The following is a 13802-nucleotide window of genomic DNA, read 5'->3' as shown; positions in this document are numbered from 1 at the left end:
TTTTGGATTACAAATTATAGTAGCGTATTATAAAGTTTGTGTGTGTGTGCGTGTTCTTTCTGCTTTCCTGTTTGTTAGGTATGCTAGACCATGCATGTCAACATTTTCTCAGACTGTATTGTTATTTCAACAACATTATGCTTTATATAGTATGTTTTTAGTGATTCAGTTACTTTTTGGGTCATGTTGCTTCAAACAATGATATCCAGTAAGAAAAAATAATAATAATAATAACATTAAGCTTAATCGCATACAGTAGAATAATACCAGCATAAGTCTATGCACAGTGCTTTCTACATTTACACTCTGTTGCAAGAGAGAAAAATTTAGTGTTTAATAACAGAGCGGTATTTCAAAAACTAAAGAGTGCATGGGTATAGTTAGAGGCATGGCTTTATGTGTGTCACTTCGTATGTGGAAGTACCGCTATTGTAACACAGTTTTATCATATGGGAAATCCCCATAAGTAAATATTCAGAAAACCTGTCCTAAGGCAAGAAGTATTAATATAACTTACACATATTTATTTATGCTTAGCACAAAACATTTTAAATTTGATCTGTGGTTGGTTGTCTTTTTCCTGGTTGTGGCATAGGACAATACTTAGAAAAAGACTTCTGGCTTGCATTTTTCAAGATCCATTTAAGATTTTCTGTCATTTATAGAAAATGGGGGGCGGGGGGGGGGAGCTTGACATCCTTTAAGGTGAGACATCAAGGTGGGACCTTGCAATTTATCATCAAAATATCATTTCAAAAGTTAAGCTCATAAAATAACTAAAGGGAATTAATGTAATCAAACAACAAAATCGGGATACCTGGTTATACCTTAGATATCAAGCACAATGCATCATTACCTAAATTCATTTTCTTGTTTGTTTGTTGTTGTTTTTTTGGTTAGTTGGTTGGTTTGTTGTGTTGTTTTTATTTGTTTGTTTGTTTGTTTGCTTACTTTTCGTCTAATACTATGAGTTATAATACTGATTATGAAAACTAAACTTATTTAGTAAACTTCAGGAAATTGTAAAGAACTGAGGAAAAAGCAAAATGTTAAAAATAGGCTGAGTAATTTTTTGAAATTACTTCATTTTAGTGGTTAGAAGGAACGAAATGAATTCAGGAGGCAATGGAAGCTGAAAGTGAAAATAGAATTTTGAAGTCTTGAAAATCAGCAGTCATGTAAGAGACACTGTTGTGTATCATGTATGATACAATCACATATCCATAATATTAAGCATGTAAAACAAGAAGAGATACTCAGCCTTTTTGCCCCTGAGGGCCAAACAGAACTTTCTCTTTCCACTTCAGATGAAATTGCCTATAGCATTATGAAAAAATGATTAAGAAACCTCTAACCTTTATTGCACTGATACACTTCCTAGATCCTCTTTGATCCCACCACAACAGCATTAGGCCTGTGAGTTGTAGCTAAAACAATAGATGTACCATGATCTGATGGGCAGGATATGCTGATCTAAGAACAAATATGGACCGTTTCTTTCCCTGAAAGGTAGTTTAAAACCTCATTTTATTTGCTGCTCCTTACACTGCCCACCCATTGTAGTTTGCATGGGCAGGGAAAAGAGTCTACCCCCGAGATGGGAAACCTGTTACTGGGAAATCTTTGCCCATTCAGCTACAGAGTGCTTCTGTGGATCCAAGGCTTTCTTGCTGTGAGCAGATGGGTGCAGAAACAGCAGCAGGTGGGATAGACAACAGATAATCCTTTGGGATTCACTCATACCCAGTAACTTGCTGTAGTGGGTCTGGCTGGGATGTTAACTTTCCCTGTGGCAGCCCATACAGTGCTGTTCTCTGCACATGTAGCTAGAACAGCCGTGGTATCACACCAGTGTTTTGTCTTATGATTGCGCAGCATCAGGACTCTCTCTAACCCTCCTGGGGGAATTGGGCAAAAATGCGAGAAAGGAACATCACCAGTGCAGCTGACCTAAGCCAACCAAGGGGATATTCCATACCATATGATGTCACACTCAGCAATAAAAGGTGGAAAAAATAAGAAGAGGGAAGGGGTGGGCTCTCGTGAAAACGTCTCTCCTCCTGAACACCGGCTACATGCGTTGAGGCCCTGCTTCAAGGACATGGTCAAGCATCACTCATTTGTGGGAAGTAGAGAGTAATTTCTTTCCTCTGCACTTCCACACAGCCTTTACTTTTGTTGTTGTTGTTGTTTGTATTTTTTTTTCCCCTCCCTTTTCCCTTTTCCTTTTTTTCCCCTTTAGTTAAATTGTTTAATTAATAATAATCTTTCCTTAATAATTATTTTCTGCCTTTAACTAGATTATCCTCATCTCAACCCATGAGTTGTTCTTTCCTTTACTTCTTCCCCTCCTCTTCTAAGGAGGGGGAGTGAGAGAGCGGTCGTGGTGGAGTTCAGCTGCCTAGCACAGTAAAACCACCACACTTGCTGGACAAGGAAATAAACTCAGGAAATATCCCCCTGAAGGAACACTGAGAGTGAGGGCAGAAGAAACTCTTACTGAAAAGACCAGATGTGTTTGGCCTTGCTTTTCCTTTTTCCATTTGGTAGTCTAGAAAGTTGGTGCTGGGTGGCTGGACAGATTCTGCACAAAGGCCAAGCTAAAACACTGAGCTTTTTCCACTGGCAGAGTCTCAATCTTGCCCTCAAAAAGTTCTTTTTGAGCAGCAGCAGGGTCTGTCCATTGACCTTCATAGCAAGACCCAGTTCCCAAAAACAAAAACAAACAAACAAACAAACAAAAAAAAAAACTTGTAAATAATCTCTATCATTTTGCCAGCTGGTCTAGGCATTTAATCTGTCTCTTAAAACTGAAAAATTACAATTGGACCTGACATTTCCTCCTTTCAGGTCAGGTCTCACTCAGGATGTCAATGTGCTTTTCTTGGTTTAGATTGTCTTCAGTGTTCATTTGTTCACTACAGAAGCTCATTTCATTTAAACTGCTATGAAGTGTCTGTTCCTACAATTGACTTCCCTGCACAATTCCTGTTTGAAACAAAGGGAAGTCTGTGAGTGAATTAATTCTAACAAATTAGAAACAATTAATTGCTGAAAATAAGAGCTACTACTCAGTTCTTTCTAAAATTATATTAGGAGGACTTTTTGGGGACGCTGTGTGTGTGTGTGTGTGTGTGTGTGTACTTTTAAAAGAGGTACTACTATAGTAGTCATTTAACTACAGTATTACTACCTACCTACCCACTACTCTTTATTAAGGGCAACTCGCATATTAAAACATTTAGAAATAAAATACAAATTGATGAAATGCTAGCTGTTACCAGGCTTCTTAAATATATAGTACTAGCCAAACTCGTAAGAATATTTTCACCTTTTTATATTAAGTCCATAGCTAAATGCTAGCATTTAGCATATATAAATGATTGTTTCTGCATCCATTTGTCTGCTGATATTTGCCTTTTCACCAATTAGAAGCCTCCTTGCCTTCCTGACAAAAATATGATGTGAGGCTAGATAAAAGCATTTGTTTAAAATACAAAATAAAATCCTGTCCTGGCCATAACTTTTGCACTTTTGATAGAGCCTTTCCCAGAAATAAAGTGGTAGGGATGCAGCACTACTTTCTTCAAACCTCATGTTTATTACTGCTGCTCCTTGACTTCTACTAAAGGAAGCATTTTACTGCCATGCTGAAGTCAAAACAAGCAGTCAGATTTCTATGTTCTGACTTATCTTTGACAACAATAAGATTCATTAGCAAAGTCTGCACAAAGGTTGATGGCTTGTCCTGGGGCCCATGGGTGAATCACATTTATCTATCATATATGATTATGCCTGACCAAACTTAACACATCCATGCATGTTTTTCAGAGACTGACACATACATAATCATTGTCCGTATGGACACAGGACCATGCTTTCTCTGACATAAATGTCTGCAGAATAGAGTGCTGAAAAAGAGATGAATGAAGCTGAGATGCCATAGAAAATTGAGAATTACTGAGGCTGGCTGGGAATGATGAAGGAAATAGAGTTTATACTTTGTTTCTTGCTTAGTGCTTGATCTTCAGCAAAATCATTTCAGAAGTTCAGAAAGAAAAAAAAAAGGGGGGGGGGGGAGTACTCAGAGTTCCTTTTAGTACATTTTTTTCTTTTCTCTTATACTTTTTAAACTGCTTTCCTCAATCTACATAGATATGTTAAGTTCTCTGAAATTATTCAGATATCATCCAAACCATCCTAGAGATAGCCATCTCTAGGTTCTACAATATGTGAATACTTCTAAGGAGCCTTATTAAAAACGTTTGCTAAAGAAAGACATATTTTTACTATGACTACTTGTATTTTTCATTATCATATTTTTTGTATTGATGACATCAGTTGAACAGGACAGATTCTAAGTTAAGAAAGAGTAAAGTCCACAACATCTTTATCATGTAAAATTTGTCCACCTTTAATTATACAGAGACATTAATCCAATCAGATATATCCTCTTTTTTCTTAATACACCTTATATGTATTTTCCATTTAAAATCTTTGAAGCCAGATATAGACTAGTATTTTTTTTCCCTTTCTTAACCTTTTGATCAGCCCATATGTGAGACTTTATTTTCAAGGCTTATTAGAACTTACTTTCCATGTATGATGTTATTCAAGTAATGTAAAAACTACCTGAAATGAACCAGCATACTTGTGGTGGAAGTGATGAAATGCAGATTCATACAGTGTGGTTTATATAAAAATAAAGCAGCAGACAATAGGCCTGAATATTATGAACAACATGCTATGTTGGAACACTGGAGAATTCCTATATGTTTTACTACAGTTAAAAATAGTTTCTGGGAGAATGATATATGTCCATTGATTGTCCACCGAAGTCAATGGAAACAATTCCATCAACTTTGTTAAGAGCTGTACCTGACTTATTGCTAATTTTCTATTTCAGGTAGGTTTATTATAATAGATGTGCATACAGCGACACGGAGTTACTCGTTTATATATGAGAGGGGTCATCCTAGCTTAGTACTTTCTGGACACATTCAAAAGCTTTTGAAATGTCCTCCCGTAGACAAACTTCAATGAATATGAGGCAGTTTCCTAGATTACTGTAGAGTGTAGACAAACTTTTTTTTTTTTTTTTAACCTAAGTGTATCTTCTGGGACAGATTTTCTCATGTAGACAACATGATCAGAAACTGTTCCTTCTCAGGGCTTAAGACGTGGCTGATTTTCACTTCACTCCAGAATGTTACTTCACCTCAGGACCTGAGCTGTGAGAACTGATTCAATTAACAAGGAAGACCTGAGACAAGGCTCCAAAACTTGTCTTTTATCTGAGAAAGACCCTTTTGCATGTGGATGTGGAGTCTTTGGATTTCTGCATGTGGACATTCAATGCATGGGTTAAGCAGGTTGGAGTTCACCAAGTTTGCATACAGCTTTGTTGACATAGGGACATTGGTATTGAAGAGCAAGATATATCGTTTATTGCTAATAGCATAGGTTTACAAATGTGACACAAAGACCCATGCCAAAACTTTAAAGAATACTGTATATATTGCTGCTCCCCTTGCTCACACACTTGAGGACCTCCTATGACTGCACTATTTACATTAACCATTCAGCACCTTTCAAGAAGAGTTCAATATGATGTAAATCAGAAAAAAAAAAATAAAGTTTTAGCAGTGCTTTCTTTAAAATACTCTTTTCCCCTCATCAGCTTGTCTTTTTTTCCATTTGGCAACCACAGCTTTTTATCACCCACACTTTAAAATGAATTAACATTAATCTCATTATTTTTAATAGTGACTCCAATTTACTGTATGTAGTTCCTTATGTCAGAATCACTTTTTCAGTGCATTAATATTATAAGATTCCAGGACAGATCTGTAATCTGGAAGAATGTTTGTTATTCATTTAAATTGGGAAAACTAGGATAAAATAGGTTAACATAGTTTGATATGTCGTACAAAAACCTACTTTTGTCTCCATTAAATATATATATTTATATATGTATATAATAATTTGTAGTTTACAATTACCCTGTAGTTTAAAATTACTTTAAAGGAGGTTGTAGCAAGGTGGGGATCAGGCTCTTCTCTCAAACACCACATGATAAGATGAGAGGTAATGACCTCAAGCTGTACCAGGGAAGGTTAGGTTGGATATTATGAGAAATTTCTTTACTGAACAGGTTGTGCAACATTGGAATAGGCTACCCAGGGAAGTACTTGAGTCACCATCCCTGGAGGTCTCCAAGAAACATGTAGAACTTAGTAGTATGGTATAGTAGTGGAATTTAGTACTAGATTAAAGGTAGGACTAGATTATCTTAGATGTCTTTTCAAACTTGAATGACTCTGATTCTATGATTTTCTGTGAAGTGTATTTGCTGGTGGTGGCTAGTGGGAGTCACTGAGAAGTCATCTGTATCACAACTATTTTAGTCCTGGTAGAGGAGGTTAAAGAAACCAAGCATGGCAAAAATGCTGTGGAATGGTACTTGTACTCTTATTTTCTTAGCTGGGCTTCAATGGGGAAAAAAAAAAAAAAAAAAAAAAAAAAAAAAAACAGTATGACCTAATAGTGGCTTACTGGTGATCTTACATATCTTATATCTTTCTTACAATAGTGGCTTACAAGGTGATCTTTAGTATTAATTATGAATCTCTAACTTCGGGCCTTTGAAAATATAGAGATATCTATTACTACTCCAGCTTTAGTCTCTGGAAGTGTGGATACATCTGAAAATGAGAAAATCTGACATAACACTTTTCTCTGAAAGAATTCAAAGGAGTGGAAGCAGAGGACATTTAGATATTTATTTTCCAACATGAGGCTTAACCAGAAAGCCTGGATTTCTTTCATTCATTGTATTCCTTTCCCTAGGTATCCCCTACTGAGAAAGACAGAAAATGTTTGCTTTGTGTTTACTTTGAACGCTTTTACAAAGTGTTTACTTTGACCCAGGTGTCCTTCTTGTGTTCCTGTAAAACACCAAGGTTACATCTGCAAAGATTTTAGTTTCAGAAGCCTGTAAATTTGGTATATTTGAGTCTGCTTCCTATCAATGCCTGAGGAGAATCCCTTGCGCCAGCCCCATGGGTTTCAGGACCTTTCTCACTCCCAAGTGAAATGGTTGTTCCAAGCCCCTACATTACCACCACAATGGCAAGCTCCACAGATAAGCTGCTCTTGTGGTTATAAGATACCTTCAGTAAGGTGAAAAAATATATGTTTTAGACAAGTTCTAAAAAACAGTAGTCTACTGGAAAACACATAAAAGTAGTTTTGAGCCATGTCAAGTGAGCATATTTGTGGAGAAGTCACCAGACTGGGATGAAACTCCAGGTCTGGTAGAACACTGCACCACTTCAGTATTCAGCACTGCAGAAAGATAAATACTGGAAAATAAGAACAGCTAAAAGCAGAGAAAAGTTACATTCCTGGGAGCAGAACAGTAGAAGGAAAATGTGATAATACTGTTGAACCAATCTTTTTTTGGTGGTGATAGCATTTGCCACACACATATATTGCATGGATTTGGCAACAGATAAACCAGACTCATCGAGCAGCTGCCAAATATGACTCTAACTGGAGCTACAAGAAGTACTGAGAGATTAGCTTCAGGCATTGCTACACATGTGAGGTACGTTTTGTATGAAAACCCAGAGGGGCAATTATTTACCTTTCTTTCACAGCGTTTTTCTCCTTTCTGAGACTTTCATTACTCTGTTTGCAACTGAAGAAAAAGAGAAGTATCTTCTATGAGGTATGCTTTTTGCTCTATATGCTGTCACATTCCCATGTGTGAAGACCTTACCTGTTTAGTAGTCCCAACTGTAACACCTGCTGCCACCCAGACAGCATCAAGGGGACTAACACCAAATTTTCTCTATTCATTGTTGTGGTCATTATGTATATTGCTATATCTAATAATTGAGTTATAAACACAGAATTTCTCTGAAGAAAGGTACCTTATTCCATGTAAATATTAGTAATATAACAATTCTGCCTATAAGACTGTGTAGTGTTAAGGCTAGCCCTGAGATTCTGACAATTAAACACGTATATCATCTGTCTTGTATAATCTATGTAAATCTACGATTCTATGATTCTATGATCTGTCTTGTGTAAATCTCTTTTCCTGCAAAGAGAAGATTTGGTGCCAGTGCTTATCACATGCAAACTTTTGTGTGTGTGTGTGTGTGTGTGTGTTTTTTTCTCTCTCTATTCAGTTTTGAAAAAGCATACTAAAAAAACAAATGAAAGGACCTAAGTAAAGAGGCTTGGTTTAACAGGTGGACATGTTGTAGGTGAAGTGCCATAACTCCAGAAAAACTCAGCAATACCAATACAAAAACATTAGGATAAACCGAGGTAGCCAAACTCAACTGATATCTCAACAAATGACATAGGTACATGTTTATTCTAAGACTGAATTTAGCAGTAACACAGCATTATCCATCAAGGAGTGGAAAGACATGGATGAAAAACATCTTTGTAGCTTTATAATTTTGGGACTGAGAACCATTATATTGAACCCTATCTGTCAGTGCTGAGTTTTGCACATCTAGAAACATACATGTATGTGGTCATCCCAGAATTGCTTGGACTGATTTAATCACCCAGCAAAATATCTAGGTGTCAAATAAAAACTGTCATATCACAGACACACTGCTGGGACCTCAGTCAGGTAGTGACCTGTATAACTAAGTCATAAGGCTGCAGTAAGAGCCTGTGAAGTCGATAGCAAGGGTAAATTAACAGTCTCAGATCCTTCTAGTTAAAAGCACACAGTTCGAGCCTGATTAAATATGCAATGCCACAACAGCCACTGTGATGACACAGAATGTAAATCAGGGTAGAAAATCTCTAAAAAGCCAAATCTTTTTTATTCTTATTTCTATTTTCTGATTACACTGTTTATTGTAGAATTTAACATATTAAAAATAATTTTAAAACCACTTTATTATATACTTATTTTTAATAGCATATACAATAGTAATGACATTGCTAAATATAATAATTATTATATTTTATATTTTTTAGATGATAGCAATCTTATTCAGCTATCATCAGAATTATATCCCACAAATTCAAACCTTCTGAATGCCTTGAGGACAGTGCCTTCATCCTTACCATTGTGTGCTGCATCTCTACAGTGTTTATGCTTGAGAACCCCCAAGTGTTTTAAGATGAGTTTCCTCTGTATTTTGCATTCTTATTTACTTTGTCTCTTCTTACTAGCACAGTACTGGTGAGATGATGATTGGACAAGATGTTAGTTCAGAAAAAAAAATCATTAATGTAAGATGCTGGAAAGACAGATATCTGAGTGAAGTTTCTCACAAAAGACCTTGTATCATCATCCAGATTTTATTCAGGAAATTTTAAAATTCACTTTAATTTTATCTTCTCTTAATGTCACCCCAGATGAGATCAATGTGATCCACGCATCCTCCTTTCTTCCACTCTTCTCTTATTCATCATCGTGACAATAACAATTTCTCTTTCATACTAGTTTAGAGGAAAAACAGCTTGATTCATATTTGTGTGGGTGAAGGGAAAAGCAAATCAGAGATGAGTTTTGCACTGGGCCATGAGTTCTGAGGTCTGCATTCTCCGCTTTTCTTTGGCACCAGGACACAAAACCTGAAGATTTGATGTGACTTCTGTGAAGACTACGTGTCCTCTATTCCACATTCCCTCCTTTTCTCCAGCAGTTTCATGGTTCCAGTGCAACAGAGATACCATGACAGGTCACAGCTGTGTGGAGGGAAGTGATCTCATAGGCAGAGAGGCAGAGATCTCATATCTCACTGAGAGGTTTAAATATCGATATGGAGACCTTGAAGTGGATAAATGTGGCAATTTGCTTTGCTAAGCAGACATTCTGTTGTATTTTCACCCATGTGGAGCTTTTTCAGGGCATACGGCTTAATTTCTAGGTCTGAGTTGCAGTAATGCAGCCTGGAGGTCACTAATGCAGGGATAACTGTATGGTATGATTACTATGCAGATTGCCACATAGCTATGACTCCAAGGGAAAGGAAGCAGCAAGGGAGAAACATGGCTATTTGAACATATAGTAGTATCAAGGAATCAAAAGGGATCTAAAAGCTACAGACCTTTTTTTTTTTTTTCTTTCCCATATAAATGTGGCAACTTGATGGAACAACTTATTTAAAAATAAATAATTATGATAAATAATTGTGTTAAACTCTTTTATTTACTATTATTCTAAGGAGAAGCTGCAGATATTATTGAAGAATATGAAAAGATAAACTTACTTTAACTCCTTTTTTTAAAACAATTTTTACAAATTTATATGCAATCTGTTTTTGCTTCTCTTCTCTAGCAGGTGCTTGCTCTCATTTTAGATGTGTGGACCTTAGGTACAAAGCAATATTGAGGAAAATATATTTTCTCTTGGTTTTCCAATTAGAAAATATTATTCCCCAAACCATAAACATTACTGGAATGATTCATATAGTTATAGTATGAAAGGTATATTTTTTAAGATGTTTGTAGTCATAGCAGCGATTGGACCGCATTACAAAATTGACAATGTCTTTTCATAATTTGCTTTCATGAAGTAAAGCAAGGTAGGAGTTGGAAAACCTACTCTTCTGAAGACTGGCAGGAGGTGGACACCAATCACAAAGGCAGACAACAATCTTCCACATGACCTAATGTCCAATGGGTCTTTGTTATTTTGGAAGTGCAGAGAAGACAGAGATGTACTAATTGATTATAAGAACACAGTGAGGATATGCATAACTTATAGACACCCATTCAGTGCAGCTGGGAGTCTCGATCAGGATGTTTTGACTCATCATGCTGGGCCTTCATCAGATGATGGAACTAATTTTTTTTTCATCAGCTGATTAAGATTCAAGATAATGAGTTGAAACATGCCAATACTAATTCCCTTCAGGACTGTAGGCAGGATGTTAACTTCCACACACATACACACAGAGGAAACCGCAAGAAGCGGTTTATGTCATTGGTGAAAAAAAGTAAGAATTTAACATGTATACAAATAATAAAAATCAACCCCAAATTAGATGCTGTTATATTTCCTTCCCATATTACTTAATGTGTAACTTGAATGTTTTTGTTTGGCAGGGCTGTGTTTTTAAGGTGGAACATGGGAGGGAAGGGACGATCAGGACTTGTACTGAGGTTGATGTATGACCAAGAGTTTAGTCCTCAGTTACAGTTAATGGGGTGAAAGGCTATGATAAGGCATGTGATCTGAATCAGTAGTGTACTATTGCTACAGCTAGCCAGAGTCAGGGCTTCCCAAATGTGGTTTATAATTCCAGAAGTTGAAAATGGAGAAGTCTCACAATATGAGCCAAGCTTCTTTAACCTATCCGCAGAAATGTCAGTATTATTTTAGCAAGTGATTCATAATATCTGTAATACAAAATCTTGTATTTTGTATATTGCATTTTACACAGTAACTGGCAAATTATAGTATAGCATAAACTGAAAGTTAATGATTTGTACTGCGTATCATGGCTGTGATCCCAGCATCTTCAAACCACAAGGACTGGAAGTATGTAGCAATTTAAAATGCAAGCCTCTGTTACCAGAAAAGAGACTGAACTCTTACATGTATGATTAAGGATCACTTCTCCCTGCAGTACGCAGCTGATCTCCGTGTTTCTAAAATAATCTTCTTGCTGGAACACTTTGTTACAATTGCATACAAGCTTTTGGAAAAAGGCAAAGTGCTGCAGAGATGAAAACGTTTATTTTTTGCTTCTCTCTCCACAGATATATCTATACTGTAACGATTTCTAAACTGTCAGTTTCTTCAGACACTATCAGTAGGTATATTAGAGAGCAGGAACTACTACCATTGTGCAATTTACAATGCACTATTGAAGCAGAGCAATTGTCATACAATCTATAAAGACCTACTCATAAACGTCTTCAAAGAGGTCTTAATTGCTGCATGATTTACTACATGAAGAATACCTTCTTTTTTGTGTGTTAGGAAGTATTTTGCTGCAGGAGAAACCTTTTTAGCCAGACTTTTATAGGCCAGTCTTTGCGTTGGTAGCATGCGTTTACTAGCTGTATAATTGGTGGCACAGTTCTTCTATCATAAACATTGTTATCAGTTAATTAAACTTGAAATGGAGCTTTGTTCCACAACATGTTTTGTCAGATTGTTTTCCTTATTTATTTATCATCATAAAATTTTATTTTATGACTGGCAGCTTCTCAGCCCTCCAATAATAATATAAATCAAAACAAGATTTTAGTCTTCATGCAATTTCCTTTTGGTCTCAAAATATGAAACCAGATGTTTTTGGCATGCTAAAGATGCTTTTCATCTTTTTTTAGATTCTTTCAATGCAGTCAAAGTAAATGCATTTTTAAAACCAACTTATGAAAGTTAAATTTCCTTTGTTCGCCTGGGTGTAGTCTGGTTTGCATTGATGCAGCAGCAAAAAGAGACCTTCCAGATAACACACTGGATACCATTGAAGAATTACACATGTGTCTCAAGCCTCAGACAGAAACAGGAATTATATTAATAGCAGATCAGAAGACTTATATTATAATTTAAAACATTATGAATTTTGTGCGTGTGTGTGTATGTATCTAAAGGACTTAGCAAGCAGCTAAAGGAAAATTGGACTATGGGACAACTGTATATCCTGCAGTCTCAATACAGTAAGTGGCTAACCTACAATATTTGTTCACACATTTAGCAGCCTTTTCCTGAGTTGAAACAGATTTTTTTTATTTTTTTTTTATGATGCCCTAACGAATTGTCATCAGTATTTCCTCTAAGCAGTGAATCCTATTTCAACAGACATTAGATCTGGGCCTAAGGCTATTACTAAAGGACCTAAACATTCCCAGGTGGGCCTCTCTTCAATAATAACAGCAGCCTTGAAGGGATTTACTGATACAGTAAAGAATATGAAGTAATAAACAGGAACTGGACCAAAGTGGGACAATTGTTATGAACATTTGCATGCCAGCCCTCTGAATCCTCTGTCCTATAATATTAATTCTGGTGTTTAACTCCTGAAAGCAAACAGAAAATCTTTGGCATTCTTGTGCACAATGTTTTCATTTTTTTGTTGGTGGTGGTGGTGGTTGGTGGGGTGGGGGGCGGGTTCTGCTTTACAAGCTGAGACTGCAGATGAGCTTCTCTGTATCAGCCCCCACCTCTGAACTTAGTGAAAGAAGGAAGCAGACATTTGTCATTAACCCTGCTCTGGTCCCAGGCACTAGAAAAATTGTAAATTCTGTAGTGAGACTAAACATTCTAAGCCCCACAGAGCTGTAAGTGAATCTGAGTGCTGCAAAAATTACAGGAGAGATGTACATTTGCCTGGTTGTGGCATCTGTTAAGTCTCTGTGTCTTGTTTATTCAGGAAAAATTAGTCGAGGAAGAGATACATTACTGGAGGAAAAAAAAAAAAAAAAAAAAAAGGAAAAAAAAAAAAAAGCCTGAAAAATGGAATTAAAATAAATGTTATCACTACTTACTACAGCTGGTCACGTTATTTACTCATTCAGGTTTTCTGTTTTGATATTTGGTGAACTTAAACGTTAAACAAACAAAAAAATAAACAAATCCTTCTTTTTGAAATAAAATGAATACCTTCAAAAAGAAGTCCAGAAATATGTAAGTCCAGAAATTTACTGCATAAATGTGGTGTTTTCATTATTCTGAAAGTATATCTTTACTCCTTACATTAGTGGTTTTCTTGTTTGTATTTTGGAATGGCAAAAGCTGATTAGGAACTAGGTCTCAGGTGAAAGAGAGTGGATTTCCAAATAGTGTCTATCTAGATGAGAAAGGA

This window comes from Anas acuta, chromosome 1 (genome assembly GCF_963932015.1).
Source record: "Anas acuta chromosome 1, bAnaAcu1.1, whole genome shotgun sequence".
Taxonomy (NCBI): domain Eukaryota; kingdom Metazoa; phylum Chordata; class Aves; order Anseriformes; family Anatidae; genus Anas; species Anas acuta.
Note: the sequence above shows the minus strand (reverse complement) of the source record.